The sequence below is a fragment of the Lissotriton helveticus genome, chromosome 7 (genome assembly GCF_964261635.1).
Source record: "Lissotriton helveticus chromosome 7, aLisHel1.1, whole genome shotgun sequence".
NCBI classification, from domain to species: domain Eukaryota; kingdom Metazoa; phylum Chordata; class Amphibia; order Caudata; family Salamandridae; genus Lissotriton; species Lissotriton helveticus.
This window is the reverse complement of record NC_136068.1, coordinates 1,817,687,753-1,817,712,210: the sequence shown is the minus strand read 5'-3', so window position 1 is coordinate 1,817,712,210 and position 24,458 is coordinate 1,817,687,753. Positions and strand designations below refer to the sequence as shown.

Sequence of the window (24,458 nt, the reverse complement as noted above, 5' to 3'; positions counted from 1 at the left end):
CGTGGAGGACCCGGAGGGGGTTCCGGGGGGACTCCAGGTCGATGAGATAGGTGACGGGGCTCCTGCGCTCGATCACCTTGAAGGGCCCCGTCCATTTGTCCTGCAAGGCACACGGTTCGATGGGGGACATCACCCATACCTGCTGACCCGGTTCAAACTCGATGGAGGAGGCATGTTGGTCGTACCACTTCTTCATGTCCTCTTGACTGGCCTCCAGATTGGCTTTAGCGATCTCCCTGAATTTCCGGGTCTGATTACGGAGGGTCAGGAGGTATTTGTAGACGTCCGGAGGGGTCTTTAGGGGGGCCATTTCCCATTCCTCCTTCACTAGGCTGAGAGGCCCGCGAACGGGGTGTCCGTACAGGAGTTCGAAGGGGCTGAAGCCGAGGGACTTCTGGGGGACTTCTCGGTAGGCGAAGAGGAGGCACGGCAGTAGCACGTCCCACTGGCGGCGTAGGGGTTCTTCCAGCCCCATGATCATCCTCTTGAGGGTGCGGTTGAACCGCTCGACCAGTCCGTTCCCCTGGGGGTGATAGGGGGTGGTGAATCGGTAAGTGACTCCGCACTGCTGCCAGAGGGATTTCATATACTTTGAAATAAAGTTCGTACCCCTGTCGCTGACGACTTCCCGGGGAAGCCCACTCGAGAGAAGATCCCCATCAAGGCTCGACCCACTACTGGGGCTGTTATCGTACGAAGGGGGACCGCCTCAGGATAGCGGGTAGCGTGATCCACCAGGACCAGGATGAAGCGATGTCCCTGTGCTGTTCGGGGGTCCAGGGGCCCCACAATGTCTATTCCCACCCTTTCGAACGGGGTGGTCACCACGGGGAATGGTTGTAGGGGTGCCTTGAGTTTGCGGCCGCTCTTCCCACTGGCCTGGCAGGTCGGGCAGGACCGGCAATGGTTGGATACGTCATTTCTCATTTTGGGCCAAAAAAAGTGAGTCACCAGGCGGTGGTAGGTCTTGTCTTGGCCCAGGTGCCCGGCCAGGGGGACATCATGGGCTAGGTTCAACAGGAAGTCTCTGAAGTGGAGGGGCACCACCAGCACTCGCCCGGCCCCCAGTTCTGCGATTTTCTGTTCGCTGTACAAGAGATCATTGTCCCAATAAACCCAGTGGGCCCCGGTGGTGTCTCCTTGGCTCTGGGCGAGCGCTTGCTGTCGCAATCCCTCGAGGGAGGGGCAGGTCTTTTGCTCCTGCCGGAATTGTTCCTGGGTGGGCCCCCCTTCTTGACGCCACTGAGCCAGGTCGGGAAGCGCGGGGGGCTGTGTGGACCCCTCTGGGGTGGGGTCCGGGTGGTCGGTCTGGAGGAAGTTTTCTTCTGGAGTGATCGAGGGCGGAGGTGCTGCCCATTCTGGTTCTTCTGGTCTAGGGATGGTGCGGGTGGCCATGGACCGGGTGGTTACGCACGCCCAGTCCGGGAGACCCAACATCCCCAGATGCTCTCTTCTTTCCACAGCGGCCCACGGGGAGCTCTCGAGATCGTTCCCCAGGAGGCAGTCTACGGGGGCATCGTCACGGACAGTTACTTTCAGCATGCCGGACACTCCTCCCCATTCGAAGGGGACGCAGGCCATCCGACACAGGCTCTCCGAGTTATCTGCCGATCGGACGGGGCAAAGTACGTTTGGTAGGATTTGTTCTGGAGTCACCAGGTGACAGCGGACGGCCGTCACACTGGCCCCGGTGTCACGCAGGGCCTCGGCCTTGCGCCCATTGATGCTCACCCATTGGCTGTACTTCCGAGTGTTGGCGGGCAGGGGAGTCCGCGGGACCATGTCTCTTCCTCCTAGGCATGCCAGGGTCATGGCGGCGGGTTCCCACTCGAACTGCTCCGACTCATAGGTCTCCGTGTCTTCGGAGACTTGTTCTTCTCCCAGGGAGGCGGCCGCCATCTGGCGGGGCCCGGGGGCCTGGTTCTTCGGGCAGGTCGGGTCACTGGCATAGTGGCCGACTCGCTGGCATCGGTGACACGTCACGTTAGCTCGGAACCCCGGGCGCATCGGGGGGTTTCCCCGGCCTGCTGGGGCCGGGGTGGCGTTAGTGGGTGCGGCCGGGGCGGCGTCTCTGCCCCGGCCCGGGCCTCCTCCTCCTCCTCGGGGACGATGGTGACCTTGGTTGGTTCTGTTCTGCTCATTCGGCCCACTCCGGGCCACTCGGGTGCTCTCCCACCGGTCAGCCTCGGTGGCGAGCTGCCGGGGTTCAGTCAATTTACTGTCGAGGAGGTGCTGCCTGAGCTCGACAAAGCAGTTGTTGGAGAGGTGCTCCCACACAATGAGATTGAAGAGTTGTTCGTAAGTGGTTACGTTGTTACCCTTGATCCACCCCTCGAAGGCTCGGCTGAAATAGTTCACGTATTCCAACCACGTCGTACCTGGGATCCGGGTGCAGTTGCGGAACCTCTGGCGGTACATTTCGGGTGTAAGTCCATATCGACTGAGGAGGGCGGCCTTCATGTGGTCATAGGACGTCATTTGATGGTCCGGAAGCTGCAGCAGGGCATCACGACCCTCGTTGACGAATCTCCCCCATAGACCGGCTCCCCAGTCACTTCGAGCGACCCGGTGGGCGGTCATGGCAATCTCATAGGCCTTGAACCACTGCTGTATGTCGTCGTTCCGGTGATATTCTCGGACCACATCCTTGGGGATGTGGACCTTCTGCTCGGTAGGACCCGGGGAGTGCGGTTGCTCGGGCACCCCTAGGTTTTTGTTCAGTTTGCGTATTTCTATCTCCGCTAGTTTGCACTCGTGCTCGTATGCCAGTCTTTTTTCTTCGAGGTCTCTCTGTCTCTGTTTTTCCTCTCGCTCTTCTCTGAGCCGTAAGTGTTCTAGGTTTATTTTTTGTTCCGCCAGTTTCAATTCTCCGTCTAATCTGAGTCGTGCCAAGTCTAACTCGTGTAATCTATTTTTTTCCCGCTCTTGGATCTCTTCGTGGGAGGGGCCTGTTCTCCGTTCCTCCGTCCGGGTGGTGTTGGCTTCCGGGGCTGCGGGGTCCCGGGGCGTTGCGGTATTTGTCTCTGTCCAGGCCTCTAGGGCGTTTTTGAAGTCTTCTTTTGTGCTTAGCCCGGTGGTAGCAATGCCTAAGTCCATGCAAAATTGTTTGAGCTCTCGGTGGTTGTATTCTTCCAGCTTTTCCATCTGGAACTTCTCCGCCGATCCGCTCTCTTTGGTCGTCATTGTGGTTTTAGTCGTAGGGTGAGTTACTGTCTGTACGGTACGCGTTGGTTCGGATCGCGCCGCTAGCCACCAATGTTAGACGGGGACCTGGAGGGTCGGCCGAGCACAGTGATCGCACAGACAGGTAACTTCCCCCCCACAGATGGACACCACACAAGGATTAGGGTAACACCTTTTATAGGCACTTCTGGTAGTGGAGTGGTACGATACAAGGCGTTCAGGACACGATGATCCTCTCAATTCTAGTCTCTAGTAAGGGAAGGGGGTAGCGGGACAGTCTTGGTACCCACGGGTACGGGTGTGTAACGGTGATAGCTCACAATCCTCGAGCTCGGTGTTCGGATGGGTCGGACCGCGGCAGCGCCGGCAGGTCCCGAAGAGGTCGTAGGTGGCAACGGGCCGCGGCAGCGCCGGCAGGTCCCAACGAGGATGAAGGTCACAACGGGCCGCGGCAGCGCCAGCAGGTCCCACGAGAATGCAGGTTGCAACGGCCGCGGCAGCGCCAGCAGGTCCCACGAGGATGAAGGTTACTACGGGCCGCGGCAGCGCCAGCAGGTCCCACGAGAGTGCAGGTTGTAGAGGGCCGCGGCAGCGCCAGCAGGTCCCACGAGAATGCAGGTTGCAGAGGGCCGCGGCAGCGCCAGCAGGTCCCACGAGGATGAAGGTTGCAGAGGGCCGCGGCAGCGCCAGCAGGTCCCACGAGGATGAAGGTTGCAGAGGGCCGCGGCAGCGCCAGCAGGCAGGGTAATAGTTCACAAGGCAGGGCTGTGGCAGCGCCAACAGTCCGTCAAGGATGAGTTCGTCGCGGTGTCTCTCGACTCCAGGATACAACTGCCTTCCTGTCCTGGGGCTGCCTCAGTTATAGGTCTGGCGCCCTTTGATGTCCGGACCCTCGCTCTTGGAGGTCGGGAGGTCTGGGATGAGGGAGTCCAGACACCCAGCAGGGGGGTGGAGCCAGCGCCCGAGGAGGCTGGGGGTGCTCGGCACCTGGCGGGGGAGAGCCATCGACACTTCGTACTCCCATTGACCTGCCAAGTGGGCCGTTCACCTCCTGGGTGGAGGGTGGTGCCGGGATGTCGGGGCCTGGCCAGGCCCAGGGTTGGGGTCGGGCTGAGGCCGCGCGGCCGCGTGGTGCCGTGTCCAAGATGGCGGCTGGGCCGGGCAATGGTGCTGACGGTGGCCCGGGCCCTGTCCTGCGGGGAGGGAGCGAGCCCTTCATGTGGCCTGTCCAACAGCTGTGCAGTGCTTTATAAAGCTGTGAAGGTTGCACTGCTGCAGGGCTTGCTGTTTTGAGCGTCAGTGAAGCATGCAGTGCAGCAGAATGTGCTATTTTCTGCATCTGGGTGTGAGGGTGCACCACTGCAGGCTGTGCAGTGCTTTATAAGGATGGGAAGACTGCACAGCTGTGGGTTTGCTGTTCTGAGTGAAGCATGCAGTGCAGCAGAATGTGCTATTTTCAGCATCTGGGGTGAGGGTGCACCACTGCAGGCTGTGCAGTGCTTTATAAGGATGGGAAGACTGCACTGCAGCGGGGTTTGCTGTACTGAGTGAAGCATGCAGTGCTGCAGCATGTGCTGTTCTCCATCTTTGGGGTGAGGGTATGCTGCTGCAGCCAATGCAGGGCTCCAAGTATGTGAAGACTGTACTGCTGCCGAGTTTGTTCTTCAGAGTGTGAGTGAAGCTTGCAGTGCTGCAGCACGTGCTGTTCTCTGCCTCGGGGGTAAGAGTACACTGCTGCAATCTCTGCAGTACTATATACGTGTGTGAAGGCTGCATTGCTGCGGGGGTTTCTGTACTGAGTGTGAGTGAAGCTTGCAGTGCTTCAGCATGTGCTGTTCTGTGCCTCGGGCGTAAGGGTGCCCTGTTACTGCCTGTGCAGTGTTAAAAGTATGTGAAGACTGCACTGCTGCAGGGGTTACTGTTCTTAGTGTGAGTAATCAATCAATCAGTACATTTATAGAGCGCGCTACTCACCCGTGTGGGTCTCAAGGCACTGAAGAGGTGGGGGGGGGTGTCGCTACTGCTCGAATAGCCAGGTCTTGAGGTTCTTCCTGAAGGTGAGATGGTCCTGGGTCAGTCATAGGTGTGCGGGGATTGAGTTCCATGTTTTGGCCGCCAGGTAGGAGAACGATCTTCCTCCGGTGGTGGTTCTGCGAATCCGTGGGACGGTGACGAGGGCGAGGCTGGCGGAGCGGAGCCGACGGGCGGGAGTGTAGAACGAGAGACGGTTGTTGAGGTATTCAGGGCCCATGTCGAGGAGTGCTTTGTGTGCGTGGGTGAGGAGCCTGAACTTTATCCTCTTGCTGACGGGGAGCCAGTGCAGGTTTCTCAGGTGGGCGGATATGTGGCTGTGGCGAGGGATGTTGAGGATGAGTCATGCGGAGGCGTTCTGTATGCGCTCTGAAGTCGTTTCTGAAGTTTGGCTGTGGTGCCTGTTTTCTGTTTTGAGTGTGAGTGAAGCTTGCAGTGCTGCAGTATGAGCTATTCTCTCCCTCTGAAGTAAGGGTGCACTGCTGCAGGCGGTGCAGTGCCATAAGTAGATGAAGACTGTACTGCTGCAAGGTTTGCTGCTATGAGTGCAAGTGAAGCTTGCAGTGTTGCATCATCTGCTATTCTCTGCCTCTGGGGTAAGGGTGCACTGCTGCAGGCTGTTCAGTGCCATAAGTATGTGAAGACTGCACACCCACAGGGCTTGCTGTTATGAATGTGAGTGAAGCTTGCACTGTTGCAGCATTTGCACGTCTCTGTCTCTGGGGTGAGGGTGCACTGCTGCAGTCCTTGTAGTGCTATAAGCATGTGAAGACTGCATCGCTGTGTTGTTTGCTGTTCGGAGTGAGTGAAGCTTTCAGTGCTGCAGCATCTGCTATTCTTTTCATCTGGGGTAAGGGTGCACGGTTGCAGGCTGTGCAGTGACATAAGTATGTGAAGACTGCTCTGCTGCGGGGTTTGCTGTTATGAGTGTGAGTGAAGCTTGCACTGTTGCAGCATTTGCTCTTCTCTGAGGTAAGGGTGCACTACTGCAGCCCTTGTAGTGCTATGAGCATGTGAAGATTGCTCTGGCGCAGGGGTTTGCTGCTATGAGTGCAAGTGAAGCTTGCACTGTTGCAGCATGTGCTATACTCTGCCTCTGGGGTAAGGGTGCACTGCTGCAGGCTGTGCAGGGCTTTATAAGTATATGAAGACTGCACGCCTGAGGGGTTTTCTGTTTTGAGTGTGAGTGAAGCTTGCAGTGCTGCAGTATGAGCTATTCTCTCCCTCTGGAGTAAGGGTGCACTGCTGCAGGCGGTGCAGTGCCATAAGTATGTGAAGACTGTACTGCTGCAAGGTTTGCTGCTATGAGTGCAAGTGAAGCTGGCAGTGTTGCATCATCTGCTATTCTCTGCCTCTTTTCATCTGGGGTAAGGGTGCACGGCTGCAGGCTGTGCAGTGACATAAGTATGCGAAGACTGCACTGCTGCGGGGCTTGCTGTTATGAGTGTGAGTGAAGCTTGCACTGTTGCAGCATTTGCTCTTCTCAGGGGTAAGGGTGCACTACTGCAGCCCTTCTAGTGCTATGAGCATGTGAAGATTGCTCTGGCGCAGGGTTTGCTGCTATGAGTGCAAGTGAAGCTTGCACTGTTGCAGCATGTGCTATACTCGGCCTCTGGGGTAAGGGTGCACTGATGCAGGCTGTGCAGTGCCATAAATATGCGAAGGCTGACCTGCTGCGGAGCTTGCTGTTATGAGTGTGAGTCAAGCTTGCACTGCTGCAGCATGTCCAATGTGTGTGTGCGTACCTTGTACATACGTGTGTCAGGGGCAGATGCCCTACTTCCTGTGCTTATTCTCTGTGCATATCAGAAGTTTTCAATGTTGCTGCCATCCTGTTCCTTATTTAAGTGTGTTAGACAAACTTGCCATAATTCTTGTGTAATGCTACTGGGACCATATTATACAAGTGCCCTGGGGGCTCAAAGGGCGTTTGAGCCCGCTTTGTGTGCCTTGGGGGAATTTGGAATTACAGAAGAGGCTGCAGACGCTAGTGCCTCTCCTTCTGTAATACTGATAGCATTGAAGCACAAACCACGCCAGCTCTTCCCGTAGAAGGCGTTCTTTCATGGACCTTAGCCCTATGCAAATGAGAGAATGCCATTGCATCTGCATTCGTGCCGTATTACAGACGTGGGCAGAGAGGCAAAGTAGCTCTCAGGAGGCACTCTAATGGTGTGCCACCAAAAGGGAGCGCACTGTCAGTGCGCTCTCTCCGATTGCAGCCCTCTAGAGAGGGTACTGTGGGTCCCATGGATCATCCCCTTTCAGCCCGTGCACTCACTCACTGCATCCGCCTGCAAGGAGATCTCTATTACCCCTTCACAGTGCAGGCCGGTTGCTGTCTGCCTTGTGAAAACACAGAGCGGCTTTAAAGCAGTTGCTCTGTTTTCTACATGAATGCGGTGCCATGCGGACAGAGCATGTTCACAGCTGCCCTGGGGGCAGTGCATTCACCCTAATACGGTGCATTTTTGGGTTTCAAACAAAATTGACAAATTTAAAGCATCACTCATTTGACGTACCTAAAATAGCCATGGGATGGCAGATCTGTTGTCTGAATCCAAACAGTCCAAAATAATTTCCCTATTTATCTTAGACTCTTTATTGGACCAGATATTGATCCATAATAAAAGGGGCACCTGCTTGATCAGATCACTAATATCCAGAAGTTTGAGATCTGTATGCAAAATGAAATGAGAACTCTAAGGTGCAAATGTATAATCCATCTACAGATACAATTTTCTTCAACCTGTGAGGCATCAGTGTTACCATGGCCACAGATCTCACCCCCATAATGAGTGTTGAAGACACATTGAGAGTTACAAATATAAAAAATAGGGGCAATGGTGCTCCTACCATCCCCCAAAAGGTACATTAAGACTTGCTCAAGCAGCTCTACTAAGCTTTCCTTGCATGTTTTTGATCTGTGCGTGCTGCGCCCCCGCATTGCAGAAGGTAACCCTGGAATAATTGAAATCACTCATGGCACTTAGGGTTTGTCTCCTGACCAATACATTTGCCTGGAGTTTCTTTCCCGGTCCACAAGCCATTATAAGCAATTTGCGGGAATTTGTGATCAAAGTCAGTTCGCTGATTAGAGTGGCCAAACCTTCAACAAGTAAACGAAGGGCCACCAGGGTCCTTGCCATTAAATCTGCATGATCTACGTAGAGCAGTGCTGGCACAAAAGCTGTCTTCACTTTTGGAATATCGCTTATAAGGGTAGCCAGGGAGGGTCACAGCTTGTTGATATAAACCACAAAAAGTAAAGGGGCCAGTAAGCAACCTTGGCACCTCCCCCCCCTTGCCAGCTGGAATGGATCTAAACACTTCCCAGCCTTCCACAATCGAGCCCTGGTAGGCAAGCTTACCTGCAGGAAGTATAGGAAATTAACCCCTTCACTGCTCTGCCTTTTCCCTTACTGGGCTAATCTTTATTTGGGGTATTTGGGTTAGTTCACACTTAGTATTCTAAAGGTACCCAGGGTTTGTGGATTCCCTTTGAGTGGACACAGAAATTAGCCAAATACAGCTAAATATTTTTTTTTTAAATGGTAAAAAAGTGCTGCAAATGAAAGCGTCTTGTTTTTCTCTGCAAATGGTATCAACAAAGGGTTGTGAGGCTGAATTAATCAATTTCGCAGCTTTCAGGGACTTTTGTCAGAAAACCAAAAAATTTTACACAGTTTTGACATTTTACTGGGACATAGCCTATTTTTGCTATATTTTGTGCTTTCAACCTTCTTCCAGTTAATGGTAGAAATGAGTATGAAAGCAATAATGAATCCTGGAAAGCTATACATTTTAGAAAAGGAGGCACATTTCTAAATTCAACAAGGGATCATTTGTGTAGATCCTTCAAGGTTTCGTTATAGAAACTAACAGTTGAAAATAGGAAAAATTGAAATTGAGTTGAAAAAATCAGCTATTTGTGGCAACGTTTTCGCCTGTAACTTCTTCTAATTACGTCTGCTGGACCGTTCTGGTTGTGGGGATATATAGGACTTGTAGGTTCACTACGAACACGATGAACCGAAAGCCAATAAATGAGAAGCGTCTTGCAATGTTTTTTTTTTATGTACCGGGTATAGAATTTAGGAAAATATATACAGTGAAAAATTGGGATGAAAGACACCTATGTTTTTCTGAAATTGGACCCAAATATAAAGTTTATAAACAGGAGCTATTTGTACATTTCCGAAATTATGAGTACCCATACAAGCATGAGAATTATAGGACATTTTTTTAAGTGACTTCATTGTTACACATTGTCTTTCATTTGGAAGGCAGAAATGCATAGATAGTCAATAGGTAATAACAGTTGCTACCCATTTCTGGGTTATCCTAAGTCTCCCGATAAAAAAGGTACCTCACTTGTGTGGCTAAGCCTAGTGCCCACAACAGGAAGCAGCCCAAAATGCAATGTGGACCCACTTTATTTTCACAGTGAAAACTGACCATTTTTTTGCAAAGTGCATTGCTGTAGATTTTGAACCCTAGCTCTGCTGGCACCAAGGGAAACCTAGCAAACCTATATATTTTTTTTAACTAGAGACCCAGGGGAAACTGGTATGGGGTGACTTGTCTGGCTCCTACCAGGATCTGTTACCCAGAGTCCTTTACAAACCTCAAAATCTGTCCAAAAAACACATTTCCCTCACATTTCTCTGGTAGAAAGTTCTGAAATCTGGGTGGCTCCACAAAATTTCACCCACCCCGCATTTCCCAAAGTCTTACAAGAAAAATGGTATCTCACTTGTGTGGGTATGCCTAGTGCTTGTGACAGGAAATACCCCAAAACGCAACGTGGACACACCACATTTTCACATTGAAAACTGACCCTTTTTTTGGAAAGTGCCTAGCTGTAGATTTTAAACCCTAGCTCTGCCGGCACCTAGGGAAACCTAGCAAACCTATACAATTTTTAAAACTAGACACCCAGGGAAATCCAGGATAGGGTGATTTGTTTGGCTTTCACCAGGTTCTGTACCCAGAATCCTTTGCAAACCTCAGAATGTGTCCAAAGAAACACATTTTCCTCACATTTCTGTTGTGGAAAGTTCTGGAATCAGTGTGGATCCACACATTTCCTACCACCCAGCATTCCTTCAGGTCTCCCAATAAAAATGGTACCTCACAAGCATAGGCTGGGGAAGTACCTGCGACAGGCAAGGCCCCAAAACGTATTGAGGAGACATCAAAATGGCCTATCGCAAAACAACCTTGGTTTGCAAGGGGGGTCACCTGGGTTTTTGGCCCCCGGCCTCTGCGGCCATCTTGGTAAACCTACCAACCCATATATTTATAAAAACTAGATACCTGGGGGAGTCCAGCGAGGTATGGCTTGCATGGGTCCCCTAACGTTTTCTGACCCAGAATTCCCTGCAAACCTCGAATTTGGCTGAAAAAAATACATTTTCCTTACATTTCTGTGGTTGAAAGTTTGGGAATATGCATGGATCTACAAATTTCCTACCACCCAGTGTTCCCCTTGGTCCCCTATAAAAACGGTACCTCAATCATGATGGAGAGTCAAGTACCTGCGACAAGCAAAGCCCCCAAACCTATTGAGGCAACATCAAAATGACCTATTACTAAACAACCTGGTTTTGCAAGGAGGTCCCATGAGTTTTTGGCCCAGGCTTGATGGCCATCTAGGGAAACCTACCAAACCCACACATTGAAAACTAGAAACCTGGGGGAGTATAGGAAGGTATGGCTTGTATGGATTCCACAACGTTTCCCTACCCAAAATGCCCTGCAAACCTCAAATATTGCTGAAAAAATCTAATTGTTCACACATTTCTGTGTGGAAAAGTTGTAGGATCACCTGGGAGATACACATTTCCTACCACCCAGTATTGCCCCATGTCTCCCAATAAAAATTGTACCTCACTTGTGTGGGTAGGCATAGTGGCTGCAACATGAAATGGCCCAAATTGTACTGTGGAGACTTCAATATTATCTATAATAAAACTACGTGGTTTTGGGGGGTGCAGCTGAATTTTTGGCCCCGGGCTCGCCACCATCTAGGGAAACCTATGTAACGCACATATTTCTAAAACCTAGGCACCCTGGGGAGTCCAATGAGGTATGGCTTGCATGGATCGCCCAACGTTTCCATACCCAGAATACCCTGCAAACCTCACATTTAGCTGAAGAATTCACTTTTTCCTTACATTTTTGTTCGACTCACTGTGCCAGAACAAATGTCCTACCACCCAGCGTTTCCCTTGTTTTCCTGAGTAAAATGATACCTCACTTTTCTTGGAAGACTTCGGGAATGTGGGGTGGGTGGAATTCTGTGGATCCACGCAGATCCCAGAGCTTTCCATCATTGAAATGTGAGGAAAATGTGTTTTATTTTTAAACTAAGTTTGAGGTTTGCAAGGGTTTCTGGGTAACAGAACTGGTGAGAGGCACACAAGTCACCCCATTCTGGACTTCCCTTGGTGTCTAGTTTTAAAATATGTTCAGGTTTGCTACTTTTCCCTATGTGTCGGCAGCGCTAGGGCCCAAAATCCACAGGTAGGCATATTGCTAAAAACAAGTCTATACCTAGTGGGCTTTCTGCCGCCCTGGGGAGATTCAAGGGGGGGGGGGGGGTGCTGCGCTGATATGCCCCCAAGGGGGGAAAAAAGCCTGTGGCTATTTTTTTGGGGGGTGGGGGCTTTTATATGCCCATTCTGGGCAGCCCCCACCCCTACGCATGAAAAAACCCAGCGTAATCGCTGGTGCCTAGTGGGGTTTCCTCCGCCCCAGGGGCAGATCAGAGGCCATTTCCCCCATCTGCTCCCCTGGGGGGGTAGAAAGACTGGAATTTCTCTGGGGGTTTGAGGGTATTGTCATGCCCATTTTGGGCAGCCCTCACCACTACATGAATACCAAAAAAAGAATCCCTGGTTTCTAGTGGTCTGGAATTCCTGCGGGGGTGGGGTGGGGGCATTGGCATGCCCGTTTCAGTCAGCCCCCACCCCCAATTCAAATTGCCCAAAAAAATCCCTGGCGTTTACCGGGCTTTTTGCTCCCTCGGGGGGGGGGCAGATTGTGGGCTGCTGCCTCCATCTGCCCCCCAGGAGCAACAGAAAGGTTGTCATTTTTGTGGGGGGGGGCTAGGAGCATTGGCATGCCCATTTTGGCTAGCCCCCACCCCTAATTCAAATTAGCAAACAAACTCCCTGCTGTCTAGTGGGCTTTATGCCCCCCCAGGATGGAAGATTGGGGCTACCTCCCCCATCTGCCCAGCGGGGGCAGAAAGACTGAATTTAGCCATTTTTTGGGGGGAGCAAAGAGGCTTGCCCAAGAGGCCGGTCCCCCCTCCCTGGTGTCTAGTGGGTGGATCCCTTCTTGGGGATTCTACCCTTTCCAATGATACCTCTCCTGTCTTTCTACGTGCTCAGGGGGCAGAGCTAGCCCACTAAGAATCGTTTTTCTTAGTGGGTGCATTTCGCACGATACTGATATTCTAATATTTTAATCGACTTACCCTTGAGATGCCTATTTAGGGAACTGTTATTTCCACCATACCTCAAGGGGTCCATTTTTTGTGGGTTATGGGTAACCATACATTATGTTTATGAAATTATGTTTCTGAGGAAACATTTTCTTTTCACTTTTCAGTGTGGGTATGGCAGAAGAATGATGTGATTTAGCAAAGCATGTACATGCATGTCATACATCAGAGGTTGCACTTTTGTATAATGCCAGAACACGAAAAATTGGGTGATCAGATACGAAAAATCTCATCTATTACATGTGTACATTATAAGTCATATTTTTACATACTGTTTGTCCTCCCAGGTCACAAGTTTCTTTTTCACCCAATTAGTCAGAATGCCAAAATTGGGAATAACAAGATCTCATGCAAGTATCAGGATTACTTTCCTTTGTAGGATAACACTTTCCCATATAGAACACATAGGGTGATCGCCACCAGGACAATATAGGGGGCTCGCTAAGTAGGTTAGAACCCCCATTGTTAAGGTACCAATCAATTGCCATTGATCCCAGGTGGGGACACTCAAGCAAGAACCAAGACAATCTCTGTTTAAAGTCAAGAAAAACTATTTCTGGCCAAGTTCAGTCTTCTGTTTTTAACCTTCACATGGGTATCTAGGGATAATAAAACTTATTTTAGGATTCCCTTAGATAATTTTAATTGCTCTTTTCTTTTTCTTTGGTCTACCTTCAGGTGTTCCCCAGGAACTTTACTGGGCATAAGTCTGAGGATTGAATATTTTCAGTCATAAAGACAGACCAAAAAGATATTTGTGAAAGAGCACCCTCGAGGGGGCCATTGGGCATTGCATCGCCCTCCCATTGAGGAACACCGCCCAGTTATAAAGCTTGCCACCTTGGTGGGTGAGGGCTTAGGCTTAGACAAAACGGCCTGCATCCTTTTTAAATCTATTCACCCTCTCGCAATCTTCGCTCTATCAACCATCATCTTCTGATTATCCCCCCCTTTAAACTTCACCGCCAAGGAGGCCGCAGATTTGCAATATTGGCACCCAGACTTTGGAACTCCTTCCCTTTGGAAATCCGGGCCTGTAGCAAACTCTTAGATTTTAGAAGAGTGCTAAAAACGTGGCTGCTCACACAGGCCCACTTATAGTCCTCTGCGGTCCCTGCTCACACCTGACTCAGCGCCATGAAACCTTACGGTGTACGTGCGCTTTACAAGATACTGTTAACATATAATGGAAGCTCGAAGATCTGTGAAAAGATCCTCTAATCTTAGTTGGTTCAGCTAGTAAATCCACCCCCCCTGTATTTTTCAGGACTAAACGCTTAGGGGCATATTTATCAAGGTTTTGCATTGCCAGTGAATCCCTTTGCGTGGCCCTAAGTAAAACTTATCAAGCCCTGAATGGCTTGATAAATCTAGAGTAATACGTGGCCGCGCAAATCGCTGCACTGCATTACTCTACGGCAAGGAGGCGCACCATGGGTGGAGCGTGGGTGTTCCCACGCATCCACCCTTGGATTCTGAAACATCCCAGATTTCCAGCATTGGTAGAGCTGAGAATACGTCAGAATTGTACCCATCCAAAAGTATGCCAGCACTTGGAAAGGACAGGAATGCACCGTATACATGTAAATATGGAGCATTCCTGCCCTTTCACGCAGTGCAGCAGGGCAGGGTGGCTTGCTGCGTTGTGTTGCATGAATGTTTGATAAATATTGCCCCTATTTTGCATGTTAGCTGTTTGAGAATAATGGGGCATATTACCAAGGGCAATATCGCCGCTTTAGCGGGAAAAATTCCTGCTAAAGCGGCAATAATTTTATCGCCCTATTCCCTAGCTGTCGCTAATAGGCGATAGCGGGCATTTAGGGGCCAACTCTGCATGTCAGCGAGGATTATCGCTAATGACATGCAGAGTGGGCGTGCCAAGATGTTAGCGACTGGAAACAGTCGCTAACATCGCTATCCCCTATTACCAACTTTTGGAAATTATCTCCAAAAGCTAACGCCTGCCCAGAGCAGTTCTTAGCCATGTTATCCAATGGTAGGTGGATAACATGGCTAAGAGCATTTGCTCGCCAATGCATGAATATCGCTGACTTTTCAGCGATATTCATGCATTTCGGCCGATTTTTATCGCTTAGGAGATAAACCTTGATAATATCAAGGCTCCTAAGCGATAAAAATCGTCGGAGCGCGGCGATATTTAAATGCCCGCTAGCCAAGCTTAGCGATAATTATCGCTATAGCTTGGTAATATGCCCCAATGTGTGCTAAAAAGTAATTACTTCTCAAACTCCTCCTCTGGTTTTCGAGATAACAGTCACTTCTTTTCATGGAGCATTTTTTGTTTTCCGGTCTGCAGGAATCATCTGATGCTTGACTGGTTCATCCAAATCCAGTACTTTTACTTTCTGTATTAATGTTCTCACAAATTGTTTGGTGACCTGCTTATTCTGAGAAACACTATTGTATTCTGCACAATTTCTCTTCATGGTAATTTTCGGATTGTTTTATCTTCCAATACATAAGCCAGTCTTCAGTAAAAAAAAAAATCTCTTTTCTTTCCTTCACCTTCCATTCCAGTATGTTTGATCCATATATGTGCTGCTAATGTGTGTCTCATGCCAATTCTGTTACAGCAGACACTTGCAGGTTTTCCTTGAGCTATGAGCAATAAACACTTAATTGCACCTGTGAATGTGACATGGCTTCCAGAACTTGTTTGAACTGGAATTAACCTGATCATCAGCATTTAATCTGTATTAAACACCTGGAACATTTTCATACAGAGATTGTGAAATACAAAAATTTTCAGCAGGCTTGACGTTCTTAGTTTCTGCTATACTTGTTCTGCAGGTGCCTATCTTACATAAAAAAAAATAATAATCCACAGATATATATATCGAGGCCAGACCTATTGGCTTTGCCAATGCGTGTTATGATTAGCATTTTATATGATTTGATTTGATTTGATTTCTGAATTATTTAGCGTCCGAATCACCCCCATCGGGGTATCTCAGAGCTGTGACTGCTAGTGGCCAACCAAAGGAGAGTTAGAACTGTGTCGTTTTCAGTAGTTTTCTGAAGGCCAGGAAGTTGGGGCATTGACCCAGCTGAGGAGGGAGCTGGTTCCAATAACGCGGGGCAAGGTGGGAGAATGCTTTACCGCCCATGCGGGCTAGCTTAAAGCGCGGGACATGGAGGAATCCGTGGTTACTTGTTCACAAGGTTCTGGGTGGCATAAATCTGACCAATTTTTTGTTCCGGTAGCTGGATCCCATGCTGTTCAGGGATTTGTGAACCATGCAGCATATTTTGAATTTTACTCTTTGTTTCACTGGAAGCCAGTGAGTTCTCGAAGTAACAGAGTCGCTGGGAGGGGTATTATTCACCAATTGAGCCGTGGTTTTTTGAACTACTCGCAGTTTACTAAGGGAGGATTCCTTGGCAGAGATAAGTAGAGCCTTGCAATAGTCAATGGAAATGTGTTATATAGCAAGGATAAAGGTTTCCACATAAATATATCATATTCATTAATTCCCTATGTTTGACGGGCAGGCGTCAAACTGCTGCAATATCAATCCTGCTTATGTGACGAAGATTGGCCCAGGCACCAAGTTAAAAAGTGTCCTCTCCAACAAATCTGATATGGACACATTTTGTGTGGGTGGTTAGCAAGGCATGGTTGACTGCATGCAATTGTGCACCACAGGCAATTTTTTCTGGTAACATCAGAGGAATCAACAGTAAAAATGGGCTCAGCAGACCATCAAACTAGCAAGCAAACTGGTAAAAAATAACCCTAAACCTGATGTGTGAGACTAGCTCTTCCGGCACTGCCAGATTGCATTGTAGGGTAGTATGACCATATTCTTAATTATTAGGAGCCCATCAAACATACCAAAGCAGCACCCTAGTCCAGATCCTAGTCTTAATTTAAGCCATGTTTTCTAGTGCTCTGCACAACACTTAATCAGCAAACCCATCCCACACCATCACAGATCTACCAATACCAGAACCGCCCACCACAGCTGGAAAAGCATCTCTGAAGAGAAGTGGACTTCTGTCTTCTCCCAGAACCGTCCTGATCAAACCAGTGACTTGCTGAAAGCCAATAAGAACCTTAACACCTGGAACACTGCATGTACTGGTAACCTTTTCACCCTCAACCTCAAATCAAAGGCAAGAGTTTGACCACAGGCCAGTTTTTACATAGAAGAACTTGGGCTGACAAAACACTGCTGCAAGCAACTGTAACGCAAATGGAGAAAAGTCAAGACACCACAGATGAAGGCATCTTCAGATAATCTTTAGATACGACCACCAGAAGATACAGAACTCAAGCACTTACAGCAGCAAGAAAAACTTTGCTATCAGCAAAGACTACACTGTCCCTTATGCCACCTCCAGTAATATATCCACCTCACAAGACCTTTGCAAAAAACTCTGAGAATTGTTCTGTAACAAAAACACCTTCATAAACAGCAACTTCGACCCTCACCTGGACCACGTCACCATTGCAACTCAACTTCTCATCATGGCAGATAAAAGAACCCTGAACTCATGGCCTGCCATAACCACTATCAGAATTACTGCTACCATGAAGATGATCTACTAGGGTCCCCATCTGACACTTGTCCCCCCCACTCTTTCACCATAGGACTCCAACTGATCACTGAAGTACTTGCACCAATCCTCAATGCCTCCATCACCTCAGGCACATTCCTAGACACCTGGATACATGCTATATTCATATCCCTACTCAACAAATCATCCATGGACCCTGCCATGCCTTCCAAATACAGACCCATCTCCCTCATACCATACCCGGCAATCGAAGAACCCACTCTCTGCTGGATTTGCTCCTTCTTAACGATTGGAGAACATAAGTTGTCTGCCTGGCACCTTACCCTTCAGCAGGCCACAAACCTATCTTCAACTCATACGTCATCCACACATACATCATCAACATCCTCTCCAATGATGATGAAATGCAACGCATACTCTACATCTCACAGTAAACCCCCAACATAAGAAACAAGTTCAATGCCTGCCTGACCAAAGTCGCTAGCTAAATGAAAGTCAAGTTTCTCACGCTCAACAACAACACAGACGTACTGATCTTTGGCAAGAATACCTCACCACAGAACTCCAACTGGTAGCCGGCTAAATTTAGACCCACACCTAACACCCTAACCATCACTCTTGGAATAATCCCTAGTGGCAAAATAGACATGACTGCCCAGGTCAACACTGTCACTGCTTCCTGCTTCCACACCCTGAAGATGCTGAGGAAGATCTTCAAACGGCTCCCAAACAACTGTAGAAGAACTGTCACTCATGACCTAGTCATCCACATGTTGAACTGTGGGAACACCCTTTAAGCCAGGTTGACCAATCAACTCACTAGAAGACTACAGACCATCCAGGACTTGGCAGCCAGATTCATCCTTAACCCCTCACACAAAACCCACATCACATTACAACACAACTCAGGTATCTGAACTCGCTTCCAATGCACAAATACGCTCAATTAAAACTGCACACACACACACATTCAAGGCACTACACAGTTCAGGCCCCACCTACCTGAACAGTCACATCACCTTCAACCAACCACCGAGAGACATCCATTCCGCAGGACTCCTACTTGTACGCATCCCATGCATAAACCGAATCAGGTCAGGAGGACAAGCGATCTCTTACATCACTCCTAAAGCTTGGAATCAGCTCCCACTCCACTTCGGGGCCTCCTCCTCTCTTTTTAATTCCACAAGAAGTTGAAGACGTGGCTTTTCAATTAACCAAGCTACAATAGGAAGGGCAAGGCACAGACAACTGCTCCAGCACCAGGATACCTTTCAGGGGAGGAGGAAGGGGGTGTGGGAGGTTGTGTGACCTTTACAAATATACATCACAAACCTTACTAGATTGCCTCAGTTACAGGTGCACTCAAAGGTTTGGAAATATTTGTCATAAAAAAGGAATGGGGATTGAAAGATTTATTATTCCTTTGTTTTAGTAGTCTGGAGAGATTCCAGAATCACTTGGATTCCCTACTTGGAGCCATCCCAAACTCCTCTGTAAGAAAAGAAACATTGCATCAGCCTGGCAGGCTGAACAACTGATTTGATGTGAACTGGCACCTGCCCAACGTTTACAACCATTAGTATGCAGATTGATCAGCTGGCTGCATGTTACTGTATAGATTGTTCAGCCTGGAGTGTTGACGATGACTTTGCATATATGTTGCAAGTCTCTACAGAATAATGCTGATGTGCAAATATCTGCTGAGCCCACCAATTCCTACCCACAAAGCAAACTGGCTGAGCAAGTGTAGCTGGAATGAATGTGACTCAGCGAGCAGTGAACACCCTTCTTTCTACCTCTTACCATTATTTTAGCTATTGTTTTTCGTTTGCTGTCATGCAACTGACATTTGCAGCAAGAGACCTGCCACCTGTTCAATAGCCACCTCGCTGGATCGAGGAGCCCCTGCCGTTCACCTTCAATCCCTGAAATCTTGTGTATTTGACTGGGCTGGACCTATTCATAGGGCTATACTGTGGATCCTTATGCTGACAGAGCACTGCTAGAGGGAGCACAGCCTGTCATAGCACAACTAGAGGGGGCACATCCTGTCAGGCTCAGCTAGAGGGGGCACATCCTGTCAGAGCACCACTAGAGGGAGCACAGCCTGTCAGGGCACTGCTAGAGGGAGCACAGCCTGTCAGAGCACCACTAGAGAGAGCACAGCCTGTCAGTGCACCACTAGAGGGGACACATCCTCTCAGAGCACCACTAGAGAGAGCATATCCTGTCAGGGCTCTGCTGGAGGGACCACAGCCTGTCAGTGCACCACTAGAGGGGACACATCCTGTCAGAGCACCACTAGAGAGATCACATCCTGTCAGGGCACTGCTAGAGGGGGCACATCCTGCCAGAGCACCACTAGAGAGAGCATATCCTGTCAGGGCTCTGCTGGAGGGACCACAGCCTGTCAGTGCACCACTAGAGGGGACACATCCTGTCAGAGCACCACTAGAGAGAGCATATACTGTCAGGGCTCTGCTGGAGGGAGCACATCCTGTCAGGGTAATGCTAGAGGGAGCACATCCTGTCAGGGTAATGCTAGAGGGAGCACAGCCTGTCAGAGCACAATTAGAGGGGGCATACCCTGTCAGGGAACTGTGGTACGGAGGACATCCTGTCAGAGCACCGCTAGAGGGAGCACATCCTGTCAGGGCACCACTAGAGAGAGCACATCCTGTCAGGGCACTGTTAGTGGGAGCACATCCTGTCAGAGCCCCATTAGAGGGAGCACATCTTGTCAGGGCACTGATGGAGGGAGCACATCCTGTCAGTGCACCGCAGGAGGAAGCAAATCCTGTCAGTGCACCGTTAGAGGGGGGCACATCGTGTGAGAGCACCACTAGAGGTAGAACATCCTGTCAGGGCACCGCTAGAGGGAGCACATCCTGTTAGGGCACTGCTAGAGGGAGCACATCCCATCAAAGCACCGCTAGAGGGAGCACATACTGTCAGGGCACCGCTAGAGGGGGCACATCCTGTCAGAGCACCTCTAGAGAGAGCATATCCTGTCAGGGCACTGCTAGAGGGGGCACATCCTGCCAGAGCACCGCTAGAGAGATCACATCCTGTCAGGGCACTGCTAGAGGGGGCACATCCTGCCAGAGCACCACTAGAGAGAGCATATCCTGTCAGGGCTCTGCTGGAGGGACCACAGCCTGTCAGTGCACCACTAGAGGGGACACATCCTGTCAGAGCACCACTAGAGAGAGCATATCCTGTCAGGGCTCTGCTGGAGGGACCACAGCCTGTCAGTGCACCACTAGAGGGGACACATCCTGTCAGAGCACCACTAGAGAGAGCACATCCTGTCAGGGCACCGCTAAAGGGAGCTCATCCTGTAAGAGCACCACTAGGGGGGGGGGCACATCTTGTCAGGGCACTGCCAGAGGTAGAACATCCTGTCAGGGCACTGCTAGAGGTAGAACATCCTGGCAGAGCACCGCTAAACGGAACACAGCTTGTCAGGGCACCGCAAGTGGCAGCACATCCTGTCAGAGCACTGCTGGAGGGGGCACATCCTGTTAGAGCACTGCTAGAGGGAGCACATCCTGTCAGGGCACTGCTAGAGATAGCACATCCTGTCAGGGCACTGCTAGAGGGAGCACATTCTGTCAGAGCACCGCTAGAGGGAGCACATCCTGTCAGACCACTGCAAGAGGGAGCATAGCCTGTCAGGGCACTGCTAGAAGGAGCACAGCCTGTCAGAGCAACTCTAGAAGGAGCACATTCTGTCAGGGCACTGCTAGAGGGAGCACATCCTGTTAGAGCACCGCTAGAGAGATCACATCCTGTCAGGGCACTGCTAGAGGGGGCACATCCTGCCAGAGCACCGCTAGAGAGATCACATCCTGTCAGGGCACTGCTAGAGGGGGCAAATCCTGTCAGAGCACCGCTAGAGAGAGCACATCCTGTCAGGGCACCGCTAAAGGTAGCTCATCCTGTAAGAGCACCACTAGGGGGGGGGGGCACATCTTGTCAGGGCACTGCTAGAGGTAGAATATCCTGTCAGGGCACTGCTAGAGGCAGAACATCCTGGCAGAGCACCGCTAGACGGAACACAGCTTGTCAGGGCAACGCTAGAGGCAGCACATCCTGTCAGAGCACTGCTGGAGGGGGCACATCCTGTCAGGGCACTGCTAGAGATAGCACATTCTGTCAGGGCACTGCTAGAGGGAGCACATTCTGTCAGAGCGCCGCTAGAGGGAACACATCCTGTCAGACCACTGCAAGAGGGAGCATAGCCTGTCAGGGCACTGCTAGAAGGAGAACAGCCTGTCAGAGCAACTCTAGAAGGAGCACATCCTGTCAGGGCACTGATAGAGGGAGCACATCCTGTTAGAGCACCGCTAGAGAGAGCACATCCTGTCAGGGCACTGCTAGAGGGGGCACCTCCTGTCAGAGCACCACTAGAGAGAGAACATCCAGTCAGGGCACTGCTAGAGGGAGCACATCCTGGCAGGGCACTGCTAGAGGGAGCACATCCTGTCAGAGCACTGCTAGAGGGAGCACATTCTGCCAGAGCACCGCTAGAGGGAGCACATCCTGCCAGACCACTGCAAGAGGGAGCACAGCCTGTCAGACCACTGCTAGAAGGAGCACAGCCTGTCAGAGCACCTCTAGAGGTAGCACATCCTGTCAGGGCACTGCAAGATGGAGCCCATTCTGTAAGGGTACTGCTAGAGGGAGCACATCATGTCACAGCACTGCTAGAGGGGGCACATCCTTTCAGAGCACCACTAGAGGGAGCACAGCCTGTCAGGGCATCATTACAGCGAGCTCATCCTGTCAGAGCACCACTAGGGGAAGCGCATCTTATCAGGGTACTGATAGAGGTAGAACATCTGTCAGGGCACTGCTAGAGGTAGAACATTCTGGCAGAGCACCGCTAGACGGAACACAGCCTGTCAGGGCACTGCTAGAGAGAGCATATCCTGTCAATGCACTGCTAGAGGAAGCACATCCCGTCAGAGCACCACTAGAGAGAGAACATCCTGTCAGGGCGCTGCTAGAGGGAGCACATCCTGGTAGGGCACTGCTAGAGGGAGCACATCCTGTCAGAGCACCGCTAGAGGGAGTAAATTCTGTCAGAGCACCACTAGACAGAGCACATCCTGTCAGGGCACTGCTAGAGGAGACACATCCTATCAACGCACCACTAGAGTGGGCACATGCTGTCAGAGCACCGCTAGAGAGCGCATATCCTGTCAGGGTACTGCTAGAGGGAGCACATTCTGTCAGAGCACTGGTAGAGGGGGCACATCCCATCAGAGCACCGCTAGAGAGGGAGCACATCCTGTCAGAGCACCACTAGGGGGACCACATCCTGTCAGGGCACCACTAGAGGGAGCACATCCTGTCAGAGCACAGCAAGAGGGAGCACAGCATGTTAGGGCACTGCTAGAGGGAGCACATCCTGTCAGAGCACCACTAGGGAGCACATCCTGTCAGGGCCCTGCTAGAGGGAGCACATCCTGTCAGAGCACCGCTACAGCGAGCACATCATGTCACAGCACTGCTAGAGGGGGGCACATCCTTTCAAAGCACCGCTAGGGAGCACAGCCTGTCAGGGCACCACTAAAGGGAGCTCATCCTGTGAGAGCACCGCTAGGGGGGGCACATCTTGTCAGGGCACTGCTAGAGGTAGAACATCCTGTCAGGGCACTGCTAGAGGTAGAACATCCTGGCAGAGCACCGCTAGACGGAACACAGCCTGTCAGGGCACCGCTAGAGGCAGCACATCCTGTCAGAGCACTGCTGGAGGGGGCACATCCTGTCAGAGCACTGCTAGAGGGAGCACATCCTGTCAGGGCACTGCTAGAGGTAGAACATCCTGTCAGGGCACTGCTAGAGGTAGAACATCCTGGCAGAGCACCGCTAGACGGAACACAGCCTGTCAGGGCACCGCTAGAGGCAGCACATCCTGTCAGAGCACTGCTGGAGGGGGCACATCCTGTCAGAGCACTGCTAGAGGGAGCACATTCTGTCAGGGCACTGCTAGAGGGAGCACATTCTGTCAGAGCACCGCTAGAGGGAGCACATCCTGCCAGACCACTGCAAGAGGGAGCATAGCCTGTCAGGGCACTGCTAGAAGGAGCACATCCTGTCAGACCACTGCAAGAGGGAGGATAGCCTGTCAGGGCACTGCTAGAAGGAGCACATCCTGTCAGACCACTGCTGATGGAGCAAGGATTCGCACGTAAAGCGACTTGCTCGTATTCAAGAACCTCGAGTAACCTTAATTAATTAAATCAATCTGTTTGTCTCACTAATTTCCCATTTATTCTGACATTTTGGGTGTCCCAGTGATGCTTGCCTATGTGTTTTTTAACCTTAATACGCTTGCCGTTAAAATGGCTGCTGCTTGGCGGGAGCTCGTCTGCGCATGCGTCGGTCACACTCACGTGACGTGACGTACTCGCACTTCTGGCGGGAATCTTTGCACTTGCGCACTAGCTTTAAGATGGCGGCTTTGTGTTCTCACATGCTGAAGCTTTCTCTGCCGCTTTCTGCATTGCTGTTCGTTTTGCACTAATTTTAATGCTATAGTTAATATAAAGTAAGGGGAGTCATATAGGGATTCCTGGTATACAGTGTATTCATTTATTTCTATGTTCTAAATTGTTTTCCTTTACTTTTCATGTATCGTAATCCTTGGGCATGAGGGATGGGAATACTTCATATTGAATAGTCTTTCTGCGCATGACAGTCTTCCGCCAGAGGATGAACTCTGTGACATTGAACGTGCGCCAACCCAGAGGTCCCCGCCAAGATGCGCCTGGGAAGATGCACCTTCGCCTAGTAGAAGAAGCTGAACTGTCCTGCAGTTGACACAATTGTATATAATCTTTGTATTCTCTTTGTATTCTCCATTGTATTTTGTAGAATAGGTCATGGGAACCCCAATTTCAATACGCAGTCCCAAAAGATGGAAATTGGGACTTGTAGAAGTTAATCCTGGTTGGTGTGTTGACCCGTCGAAATTGGGGATTCTTACACTTGCAACATTTGGGGGGTGGTACACTGACCCAAAACAGTATAACTAGCCTAGGTTTAGCTAGAGAATTTGTCCGACTTGTCCGAATAGCTGACCTGTCACTGACCCAACGCACTCAATAGGTGACTGATACAGAGAGCTGTGGAGCACTCTGTCCGTAATTTCCACAGACCCAAGAGGGGTTTT

At 50.5% G+C, this 24,458-nt stretch overlaps 1 protein-coding gene across 2 annotated transcripts in view; it reads right to left on the bottom strand.

Moving 5' to 3' along the window:
- The window catches only part of LOC144770798 (ly6/PLAUR domain-containing protein 3-like), a 74,625-nt gene that overhangs the window by 28,533 nt on the left and 21,634 nt on the right, over positions 1–24,458 (bottom strand). Inside the window, exon 1 of one of the 2 annotated variants that reach the window (XM_078655558.1) lies at positions 5,158–5,461. The exons of the other annotated variant lie outside the window; for it this stretch is intronic. The gene's annotated coding sequence lies outside the window, so the exon portion shown is untranslated. Of the gene's footprint in view, positions 1–5,157; positions 5,462–24,458 lie in introns of those variants that run through there. 2 annotated transcript variants of the gene reach the window in all.